The sequence below is a fragment of the Alligator sinensis genome, unplaced genomic scaffold (assembly GCF_000455745.1).
Source record: "Alligator sinensis unplaced genomic scaffold, ASM45574v1 scaffold337_1, whole genome shotgun sequence".
NCBI lineage: Eukaryota > Metazoa > Chordata > Crocodylia > Alligatoridae > Alligator > Alligator sinensis.
Window position 1 is genome coordinate 934,796 of NW_005841927.1, and position 9,618 is coordinate 944,413.

A 9,618-nucleotide genomic window follows, 5' to 3' on the forward strand; every position below is an offset into this window, starting at 1 on the left:
GCTAGCGGCTACCGGGGTGCCGAGCGCGTGGACTTGTCCCTGCTCTTGCTTGTGAATCTCTCTGATGCCCATCAAACACCCACCACGGGCGATTTTATTCGAGGGAAGTGATTCTTCCCCTCTAGTGGGCACCGGTGAGGCCACATCTGGAGTGTGTGACCAGTTTTGGCCCCCACTGCAGAAGGGAAGTTGAGGTTAGATATTAGGTAAAACTCTCTGAGAGGAGGGCAGTAACACACTGGGACAGGCTCCCCAGAGAGGCGGTGCAGTCTCCATCCTTGGAGGTGTTTAAGACCTGGGTAGACAAAGCCTTGGTTGGGATGATGTAGTTGGGGCTGGTCCTGCTTCGAGCAGAGGTTGGACTTGTGCAACCTCCTGCGGCCCCTTCCAACCCTCATTGTCTATAATTCTATTTTTTTCCCCGATTTCCTACTATCTTTGCTTATGGGGTTGACTATCATGGAAGGGGATGTAAATGGAAGCCAAAGGAAAGCTGGGGAGGGTCCAGTGAAGAAGGATTTGTTGCATATAGTTGTATTAATTGGCCATTGAGTTGTGTTCTCTCTGGAGGGACGGCAATAATTGGAGCTATTCATAACTGCTAATGAAGCTGTGCGATGTATGTGGAATGGGAGGCAAGAAGGCAGCTTAGTTTGCAGAACACACACGGTCCATAAATAGGGGGACACCTTTCACTTCTCTAGCCCTGAAGCTGTTGCAAACATTCACACTCATCCCCGCAGAAGTAGCTACACAGATAATGGAAATGTTGCTCCGGAGAGCTGGTCCCACTGTCCCAGGCAGGACTCCAGGCTGTGGGATGACTCCAGGCCATTTCTGATGCACTAAACAAGGAAAACATCACACCAGGCAGGGGCTGTCTTATGTTGGGGAGGGGGGAGGGGGCTAGACCTCTTCTTACTGAAGCTTCTCCAAATCCAGCTGAGGAGACAGCATGCTCAGAGGGAGCACAGGGTCCTGGTCCAGAGCAGCCCTGGTACAAAGTGAACAGGGGTGGAATGGACTCCACGCTCTCTCCCCAGCAATACAAGGAACTGAGTAGGAGGAGAGATCAGTGTGAGGTGCTGGTGGCCTGGGGGCCTGGTATCTTGCTTCCTCACCCATCACTGCCTTGCTAAGGGAGGTGGCACATGACAGTCTAAGACTCCATCTCAGCTGGGGCCATCTGTGTGGGACACAAAAGCATTAGAGTGAGAGATCAGGGACTGTACATGGGGGTTTGCCCTGGCAGCTTGGTAGGGACTTATCTCAACTCCAGAAGAGCCTGCAGTCACACCTCCACTCCTGACTCAGCCCTTACTGGCAGCTCCTATTGCTCACTGATCAAGCCCTTCCTTAGCAGGGCTCATTCTTGGAATGCCCTTTAGTCATCTGGGGAGGGTAGCTCAGCCCAAGGCAATTCCAAGCCTCCCAGCTTCTCCTGTAAGGCAAACTAGCCATTGGCTTTGGCAGCAGCTACCAGGCCTCAGCCTCTCTCCAGGACCTGGCCCAGTTCTGCAGTCTTCTTGGGACATGCTGTTTCCTGGAGGAGACACTGAGGACTGCTCTGTCTGTCCATTGATGGGCACCAATACACCAACTTACATAGACGACACAGAGCACTGACACCAGCAGAACCTCATTAGAAACCTTGGAGGGTGAAGTCCTCTTGGTGTACAGCATCCGCACGGTTCCTTCCCTGCCTGGAACTCGCAACGGCAAACAAGACAGGTGCTTTACTGACTCAGAGCCTTGGAGGACTATCCAGAGGAGCCAGATGCATCTCCATATCAACTCACTCCCCAGCCTTTCTGCTGGCACTACTGACAAGGTTGGAGTGCAAGTGAGAGAAGAGGATACTCGTCCTCTGGCAGCTTGAATAAACCCCACAAAAACCCACCTCAAGTAGCCCTCCCAACAGCCATTTTTGGTCACTCCTCACCTAAGCTCTGGGTGTGAGTCTCCCTCTCTCATCAGCAATCTCCCAAGGCAGCTGGTGCAGACACAAGTGAGTCCTTTGCTTTCACCTCATGTGCAGTGGAACCAGTTCTGCTAGCAAGTCACCTTTAAAAACATAACAAGCACAAGAGAGGCCAAAAGCAGTGAAACTGGTTCATTTGCTTTAATGGGCTTCAGGGTGATGCTGAGATCACCACCCACAGCATTGAATTCAGGAGTTATATAGCCCCTCACAACTGCCCTGTTGTGGGCACGAGTGTGGAAGGCCCCCTTTGGCAGATTGTACCTCGGTTTCCCTAAGATTTGCCTGGTCACTCAGTGGCAGAGCTGGGAAGAGAGCCCCAGAGTTTTTTCTAGTTTCAGGCCAGCGCAGTCTGTTAGATAAGACCCTGTTCAAGGGCCGAGTTCCACTGGGGTAAATCCAGGGCAACCCACCCACGGACTTCAAAGGACCTGCTCCAGATTAAGACCTGAGGACAGGGTCTGGAGAGAAAAAGTGCCGGGCCGACGTGAGGAAAGGAAGCCAACGGGCACCTAAAATGCAGCTCTCCCTACGAAGTGGGGGCTGAAGACAAAGTAGATCAGCTTTCGCTGTTGGCAGTCACAGCAGATGGGGCATTTCTACTCCGCATCATGGTGATACAAGCACAGGCAACTACTGTATTCTCTCGCATACCACACGCCACAGACTACAACACACACCTTGTTTTTAAAAAGGCAGAATTAAGGCAGGGGAGATCTTTCCTTATAGTCAGTGACTGGGTAGCAGCAGCGAGCGAGCCGATCCTGCTCACTGTTCTGCTCCCTGTGCATTTAACTGTTTCACCTGTAAGCTGGAGAACCAACCCTTACCATATTTCTTGCATATAATGTGCACTCAAATTTCCAGCAGCTGGTTTGTTTGGGTTTTCGGAGGAGGGGCCAGGGAGGAGGAAAGGTTCTTGTTGTATGTGAGACCATACAGCTCTGGCTGAGGAGGTTTCATTTGGATTTGCTCTGCCTACTAAGCTGAAAAGCCGAGGCGAGGTGAAGATCTCTCTAAACCCCCAATATGGAGTTCCCTTGTTGGGGCTCTGTCTTACTTCTCCCCAAAGGTCTGGGCGATTCAAGATCAGCACAGCCTGAACAACTCCTTCCCTCTGCCTGTGAGGACCATCTAGAGCCAGTGAATCCATCTAGGCCACCACTGTGGTTCTCCACACGGTCCACCACTTGTCCTCCAGAAGACAGGTACCTCTAAGTAGACTTGACTTCTCCGGGAGAATCCACCCCTCCTCCCATCAAGCCAACAGGACTCTCCAGCCCATGTCCAACCAACAGCTCCAAGCCACCCTTGGCCAGAGGGCCACAGACAGACTCAGACTCCCAGGAGAGTTGCTTCATTTGGGGATCAGAAACACCAGAAGATCCCGTTCCCAAGAGGGAGAGGTCCCCGATGGCTGGATCACTCGTTCCCCTCTGGTGTGTCTCTGGTCATGAAGCAGCTACAAAGCTTTACTCAGAAACCTTCTTGGAGACGATGAAGCTCTATACATCTGCTCTCACCCCTCCCTGGGTGAGATGGTTGGCAGAGAGGCCTTGGTAGCTGTGGCTCGTTTCAGGAAGGCCTTTATCGGGGTGAAGCCAAGCAGAAGGGGTTGGGTCAGGTTGGTTAGTGCCTCCAGGAGGGGAATGGTTCCTTCCCCATGCTCCCTTCCTCAGCCCTGCCCGCTGTCCTCCGTTACGTATCCCACTCCCCACTTTTTCGCGGTGTTTGTTCAGATCGCAGCACCTTGGGGGCTGGCGGGGCTGGAGAAGCAGGCGGACGGCGGCGTGGCCTCTTTAGGATAATATACCTTTCAGTGCACCAGCCTTCTCCCTCCTCTAGTTACCGTGGTGACCAGCCAGGCCAGGAGATGGAGTAAACAAAGCATGCTCATCCCCAGGCCTTGCCCTCCCCAGGCCCTCCCTCCCACCCTCTCTCTGCTGCTGGCCTTGGAGACATCGATACCCCGCCATCCAAGCAACCAGCAAGCACCTCAGAGGAGACCGCAGCCACACCTCGCCTCCCCTCCTGCTCCACCACGGGCCTTTGAGCAGCAAGGGGCAGATGAAAGGGAGGAAGCCCCCTCTCCCCCCTGGACAAGGTCCGGCATCTGCTCTGCTCTGGGGAGGCTTATTCAGGGATCCCACAAGGAGATCCCTGCTGCTTCCCTTTGTCTCATCCCACCCCGTGGCTGGCCTCCCCTGCCGCCTCTCACTTGCTGGAGATGGGAACAAGAACCACACGGGCAGGCCACGAGGCGTGACTCAAGCTAAACTCATCGGCAACATGGCCAGTCTTGAGCGGGGCAAGAGTGGGGTAGCTGCCCTGGCACCCACAGCCCTGCTTTGCAGCTGCTTGGGTCAAACCACACTGCCCTTTTGCAGAGGCTTGTGGGCTCATTAAGCCAGCATTAGGCCAAGAGGCAGGGATGGGATGTTCCAGAAACCCCCCGCAGTGTTACAGCGGAGGAGGGGGGACAACGGATTTCAACAATGTCTGTCCTTCTGCAAGGTCCAGGATGGTCTGGGGCCTCCCTGTCACACGGGATTGTGCAGAGCAGCACCTTCATGACTGCTGGGTGACCAGGTCCTGTAGGATGGCTGCTATAAGTGCATGGGTAATAGTAATAACACCGCCCTGAATCATGCTAGTGAAACACGTCCCATAGGAAGAAAAAAAAGATCAGGAGTCAGCAGTTACATTTCCAATGTCTGGGTCCATCATGCTGGAGCAGGGGGAAGGAGGGAGGGAGGGGGCAGCGCACAGCATTGCCTGGGCTGGGGACAACCATGGAAAGATGAGACGAAAGGCAATGGGGAAAAAAATGAAGCCTTTGTTGAAGAAGGTCTGGCAAGGAGCAGCGCAGCCCGCTGCAGCAGGCACAGCTCTGCTCGGAGATGAGCTGGGGGTTGTGAGCACATCCAGACCTCTGCAGGTGCACCCGGCCTCACACACACACTTCTGCTCATGCCCCCTTGCACCAACGCACCCACTTTCTTCCCTCCCAGCAGTGACAAACCAAGAGTGCAAACCTGCCGGTTCCCTGTGGTCTGCTTCCCACGGCGCGGCCAGCTTGCCATGCTCCGGATAGCCCGGAGGGCCAATAACCTCCTTTTCCCACTAGGACACTGAGTGCATGGGCGTGCTGGCTACAGAGGCCTCCTTGGGCCATCTGTAGGTGCACCTGATGGCCAGAAGAAGGATTTGTCTTCTATGCTCGCTTTTGTACGTGTGCGTTGGACACGAGATCAATGTTTCCAAAAAGTCAGGGAGAAACTTTTCTTCCTCCCCCTCCGTGCAGCTCTCCTCACTCTCTCTGGAAAGAGGGAGTTTGACTTCCCTCAAGAGAGGGACATTTGCAAGGGGTGAGAGGCCTCGTGTACCTTCCCTCCCATTTCTTCTGCCCCTTCTGTGAAAGAAAACAGTAGCCCCGGTTCCAGACACCTTGGCCAAAGCAAGGCTGGCTGTCGCACACCAATAGCCAGGCCCAGCTGGACATCACCCCCCGCACACAGGCACTTGTGAGTGTTTTCATGCTCAGGGCTGATGTAGCTACTCAGCTGGAGTTGTCGGCACAGCCCTGACAAAGGCTCGTCGCTGCTGGACCAGCTTCACGGCCAGGACAGGGTTGGCATCTGGCTTTGGCAGAAATGCCGTATTAATGCCACCTCTCAGCTGGTTGTCCAGCCTGAGGATGGACCCTGGGGCAGAGGACTGAGGGGTCATCCCCTACCCCACAGGGAAGGCAGGAGACTCCCAAAGCTGCAGAGAAAGCGTCAGATTGGGTGGGAAGAAGACAGGGAAGAAATCGCCCTGCTCACAATTAGTAATTGCGTGTCACGTGGCGAGGCAGGGATGCTGAAATGCTAACTCTCCTGCCATCAGGCCTTGTGGAAGTCAACAGCAAAGCTCTCATGGACATCTGTGGGGCCTCAATCCTGCCTCATCCTTTCCATGTTTCTCAGGGGCTGGGTCCCGATTTGAATCCTCCTCGGAGATCAACTTCTTTTGAGCTTGCTGCAGCTTCGGCGTTAATCATCAAGCTACAGCATGTCAGGACGCATGCAGCCCCCAGTGGATACGGCCAAGCCTGGCCTGGTGTTGTATCAGGGTGTGCGGTGTATTTGTTTTCCTGGCCTGTTGAATGGCAAAGGCTGGAGGAAGGGGGCTCCTTCCTGTTCTTTCAGAGCCGGTCACCGCGCGCTGCCCTGCTTCAAGCGGCTGGGGAGCAAAGCGGTCACTCTCGCAAATAATGGCTTCATTAGATTGAAAGAAGTGGACAGTGACCTCTTTGAAATGGACTTTGTGACCCCTGCCGACCTTTTGCCCTCACCCTGACAGCCTCTAAATCTTCCTCCCTGGGGCTCCTGGCAAGGTAAGGGCTGGGAAAGCCAATCCTGGATCTACCTGGCCTGAAGGACAGTCCTGATGCCATGCAGAGGCCTGGCGCCTGGCACTCACGGGGCACCATGGGCAGCAATGGTGCTAGTTACCAATAGCTGATGAGCTGGAGGGCACGTGCTGGCTCCTGGGAATTGCAGATGTAATGCTGGACTTCGCAGCCTTTGGCTTTTGGGGGAGATCTCACCCTCAGCCCTGAGCAAAAGCTGTAATCACTTGCTAGACAGTTCAGTGTCCCATGTCCACCCGCTGGCTGGTCTCAGCCCAGATCCGAGCGGGGGTTTTTTGTACCAGAAGCTCCTTCCCTGCTGCAGGGCTTTAATTGGCATCTCTGCAGCTGCCTTAGCAGAGAGGCCAAGGGCTGGGCACGGTTTACACGCCTCACCTCAAAGACACAGCAGCTCCAGGCAGAGTTAGCGCCATCTTGGCAGGCGCCCTACTTGCCCAGCAATGGGGGGTGCAGAGAGGACCCTGGAGAGATGGATCGATAGCTCGGGAAGTAGGTGGGCAGAGAGGTGCTGGAGGCTTGCCAGTGCCCACAGCACGCAGTTGGCTTCCGTCACCAGCTTTCACCCCACCGGCGCTCAGGGCACGACCTGGCCGAGGGGCGAGCGACTAAGCGGAGCAGGTACCGGACGAGTTGGGAAGCATCTGGGGTTCTCCCAGCATGACCAGCAGCAGGGCAGGTGGTGTCCCAGTGCCTTTAAAAATTAAGCACGTTGCCAGCAAAACATCCTTGTGGAAACAGCGACAAGCCTGCTCCCTTGTGCAGAGCTCCCCCAGGACAGCTGCTGGTCCCATCCTTCCCCCTCCTCCTCTGTGATGTTTGGGGAGAAGCTACACAAGCTCCAGGTGCATCAGACCCAGGTCAATGAAGACATGAGGGCAGTAAGGCCACTAGGGAGGGGTCTGGTCCATCAGATGGTCCTTCAAATGCAGCCTCCACTCTTCAGAGGTCCCTGGGCCAGTGGTCAGCCCTGGGCCTGGAGAACGTGATTTTCCAGCGTGCATAGGGCCAGCTGCTGAATCCATTAACATACCTGTCCCCACTGAACCACACGCATCACCGCTGCCCTGGCTATGCCTCACGTGACACATGTGGGCTTGGACACGCCTTACCCGTGGACACACGGCTGCACGGTTGTACACATACCCACAGCAGCAAGCAGCACTACCTCTCCAGGGTCACACACACGTGCGCTCAGGGGCCCCTACAGCCACGCGCTGGTGCAGCTCAAGTCTGGCCTAGGCAGCCCGAGGCACATCCCCATGCTTCCACATACATAGATAGAGAGACACAACCAGATACACCTGCAGGCACCGAGGAGAGTGCCTCCCGCAGCTGGCTGCAGCCGTCCTGGGCCCCCACACACTGCAGCGCACACAATGACACACACACCCATGGCACCGTGCAACTGTGCCAACCACACACTTCCATGTGCCCACGCATGCAGCTGTGCACCCTCCTCCCACCCAGCGCTGTGATACGCACCACGGCTCAGTCACCCCTAACTGCCCAAATCCAGACAACAGCACAGACCCCCGTGTGCTCCCTTGCTGGCTATCACAGTGGCCGTCTTCATCCTAGCTAGGTCTCTGCCACAGTACAGACATGCAGCAAGCTCTTCCAGTGCCCTGGGCCAGGTTACAGTGCGTTACAAGGGAACAGGGAAGCATTGTGGAGAAACTGAGGTCCTGGAGAAGCAACATGCCCAAGGCCACGTGTTAGGTTAGTGGCAGAGTTCCTGACTCTGGGATGCAGCTCTCTGGGCCAGGAATTGGAAGAGCCACGGCTGGGAGCCAGGGGCAGACAGGCCTTGCCTGGTTTCTCTGCAGAGCTGTCCTGGCTGGGTCATCTTTGCCCTGCGCGGCCTCAGCCTTGCTCCCGCCCCACCAGCTCCAGCTTCTTCAGGCCCTGATCTTTCATGTGCACCAGTGACCTCTGGCTACAGAGAGATCGATAGCCGAGGCCACGGTCTCAGCCCCCTGCCCCCATCTGCCTGCAGCCCCGAGTGACCAGTGCGCTGGTCAGTAACTCTAATGAAGCCCAGCTGTGATTGAGGAACTGTCAGGTGGACGTCTCCTCCCATCACCGGGGAGCTGATGCATTGATCTGCCAGGCACAGGTGCGTCTCCCAGAGCAGGCACTAAAGCAGGAGCCAGCCCCGCTGCAGGGCTCCCAGATACCCCCTGTGAGCCCATCCTTCCTCTCCTAGTCAGTCCAGGGACCCACGGGTTTGCCCACACAAGAGTGAGGTGTCCCAGAGATGCCCAGGTCACCCCCTCCTTCGGATCAGTCAGGCACGTCCCCACTGGGACTCCAGCAGTATTGACTCTGCAATCGAACCGAGGAGGGGAAGGGCCAAGGTAGGGAAGAGACCCAAGCAGAACTGGAAACCACATTCCCCATGGGGGCTGACGGAGGGTGAGAGGGAAGGACAGCTTCCCCACAGCCTACAAGGGGCAGGCTGGCAGGGGCGTTGGGTCCAAGCTCTGCGCACTGCCATCACAGCCTGCTCTTCCTCCCATAAAGGCCTGTGGGCGGCGAGGGCAGATCGATTGATCGGCGGGAGAATGAGGATTGATCCGATTCCAGCCCCATGCATATGCCTGCTCCCCGGCTCACTGCAATCAATGGCTGGACCAGAGATGCCTCCCAGCACCCACTCTGCGCTGCCACCCGAGAGCCTGCCTGCCAGGCCCTGCCCTTCCTTCCTTCCATCCCAGGCCAGCTCAACCTGGATGGCCGGGGAGGGGAACATACACAGGGGTGGGTTTGCTGGGAGAAGCCTCGTCAGATCTCAGGACCGCAGAGGCTGGAGCAGCAGCCTAGCCAGGAGTGCTGGGGGTGGCAATCCTCTCTCCTGGGGAGTGGCAGGGCTCTGGGCTCAATTGGAGAAGGCTCAGAGCCCTGCCGTCTCCTGCAAGGCAGGTGTCCGTGTGCATGGGAGGAATCAGCCCCAGCCCTCACACGGAGGCTGCATCCTTCATGCCCATCCTTGTGGGCACAAGCACCACCATCTGCTCCACAGCTGCAAAATGACCTCAAGGCCCTGCCCTCCATCCATCCCCACAGGGCCCCTACTGCCCCTCTGGGAGGAGGAGCAATCAGCTAGTTCACGGCTGTCCAGTTCGAAGGGTCCGGGGGCTGCCTGCCCCTGAGACCACACTAACAGGGGCCCTAGGGGCTGTATGCCCCCCACATTGCACCATGTGCCCCCACCCACTCTTTC

At 56.5% G+C, this 9,618-nt stretch overlaps 1 long non-coding RNA gene across 1 annotated transcript in view; it reads right to left on the reverse strand.

Annotated features, from left to right (window-relative positions):
* Nucleotides 1–339: 339 nt before the first annotated feature.
* The window catches only part of LOC112549546, a 9,414-nt gene continuing 135 nt past the window's right edge, over nt 340–9,618 (reverse strand). Inside the window, exons 2-3 of the long non-coding RNA XR_003092997.1 lie at nt 1,943–2,064; nt 340–1,186 (exon numbers count right to left, since the gene is read on the reverse strand). This is a non-coding gene — a long non-coding RNA (uncharacterized LOC112549546). The remainder of the gene's footprint in view (nt 1,187–1,942; nt 2,065–9,618) is intronic.